Genomic DNA, 2,026 nt, shown 5'->3' on the forward strand with positions numbered 1-2,026 from the left:
ATGTTCTACTCTAAATTAAATAAAATTAATAATTATATTTATTGTGGTTTCCAACACATCCCAGGGGTTTGCCCACATTTAAGCAAGAATTTCCTTAATTATTTTATAGGCAAGATGGGTTGAAACTTTCTGCCATCCAAAACTAGCGAAATCAAACAATAAATAACTTATTTGTTTTTGCCCTAAAGCCCTACAAAGCTATTAAACATTTTGATGCGAGACTCGGTTGCAACAATCCACTTTATTTACAAATGATGTGTAGGCCTACACATAGAAATATTGCTTTTTCATTGCTCCCAGTATAATAATACAGAAATAGATATAACTTATATATAATTTGTTTATATAACTGAATAAATACAAATTCTATCTACAAATTCTAAGTGTTACAATACAATTTTGAGTGTTTACATTAGTTCTTAACATTACAACTTGTAACAAGGATTTACAGATTGAATGGATATACATGGAGTACATTATTATGTACAGTATGAATACATTATATACAGTATGCAGGATTTATATTGAAAGGCATTATGATTTGTGTATTTAAAAATGTGCATTTAACCTTAACAATGTAATCTATAATCAAATTAAGTGGTATTTTGGTTTTAAGAGGCTATTCACAATGTTTGAAGATGTGTCAGGAGTGTTCTTCTGAGCCTTTTTGATGACTGATTATGATGGTTACGGTTGGTTGGATGCCCATTTCGGATCCTGGGAAATAGTTGATCTCAGAAAGCTGTTTGGTTTCATAGCAGTAACTTGGCTGTTTAGATCCTGAGTACAGGAAGGGGTGGTTACACAGGGAGGGCCGGAAGGGTTGAAGGAGCATATTCATAATCGTCCAGTTGAAGGGGTCAATTTATAATCCATGTCAGAATCAGAGTCACTGTCATAGTCATCAGCTGAAGCCCTGTGCAAGAAATTCATGTTTTCTGCTCCAGACAAAACTTGAAGGTAACAGGCTCTCGCTTGCAACTTCCTCTCTGTGATGTTCTGCCGCTTTCTGAGGATGGTGCTCTGCAGACCTCCAACCCCTCTTCACTTAGGACCCAAGGCAAATCTTAAAAGTAAAACACAATAAGATAAAGCCAGTGTTGGAATAACATAATGGTAATAATGTTTTTCTGTTTATGACATTTATAATTTAAATACATACTTTGCATTGTCTCACTGGAAAGCAGGCAGGACAGCTCTTTCAGGCCTTCACGGGTTTGAAGAGCTCTCCAATGGTGGTCCATCTCAATGAGAACAATCTTCTTCTCCTCTTGGAGCCTCCTTATTGCATTGACAATGTCAAATGCCCTTCTCTTGGTCTTTAGATCGACAGAGTCTGGATTGCATTCATGGAAGAGACACAATTGTGTAAAAAATATGTCAGACTTATACAGACTTATATACATACTTATATGCATACCACTGTGTGGTAGCTGCCATGGCCAAGCGTTCTCCTCCAACAGAGTTTACAGAAACAAGATTTTCTGTACTTGGAGCCATTCTGTTGTAACTCTCTACAACCAAGGTTAGGATCTCCTTCTCCTTCCTGATCTTGCACCGGATCCGGGCACGAGCTTTGTTGCCGTCTGTATCTTTATAAAGTCGCTGAGAGCGTCTCTTTATACTTGCAACCAGGACCTCAATTCTGCTGGCCAAGGCATCAGCATCATCGGTAGTGGTTTTTGTTGATGTTGCTGCTTAGAAAAAAGTATGTGGTTTAATACATCATATTAAAACACTTATTAAATAGCTTCACTTCAACATAACCAGTCTAGACACATAGCTTAATTACAATTTGAACTACAGTAAGATATAGCCTAATTGGGATAAAGTAATATTGTACTATTCTTATTTAATTTGTAGTTACATTTGAACAGCATTTCAAACGACAAATTAAATTATGTGAATAGCGAAGCAGTACGTTTAATTTCTTTATAAATATCAGTTAGATGGCAATCTGCATTAAAATAAATAGAAAAATCAGTAATACTATAATAATCATCCACTTGTATTGATCATTTTGAGC

At 35.7% G+C, this 2,026-nt stretch overlaps 1 long non-coding RNA gene across 1 annotated transcript; it reads right to left on the bottom strand.

Annotated features, from left to right (window-relative positions):
* Positions 1–769: 769 nt before the first annotated feature.
* LOC104958279 (uncharacterized) lies at positions 770–1,819 on the bottom strand. The gene is made up of 3 exons (XR_799748.1): positions 1,421–1,819; positions 1,163–1,336; positions 770–1,066 (listed from the first exon to the last, which is right to left on the bottom strand). It is a non-coding gene; the product is annotated as an uncharacterized lncRNA (long non-coding RNA).
* Positions 1,820–2,026: the final 207 nt, after the last annotated feature.

Source organism: Notothenia coriiceps, unplaced genomic scaffold, assembly GCF_000735185.1.
Source record: "Notothenia coriiceps isolate Sejong01 unplaced genomic scaffold, NC01 NC01_scaffold00028570, whole genome shotgun sequence".
NCBI classification, from domain to species: domain Eukaryota; kingdom Metazoa; phylum Chordata; class Actinopteri; order Perciformes; family Nototheniidae; genus Notothenia; species Notothenia coriiceps.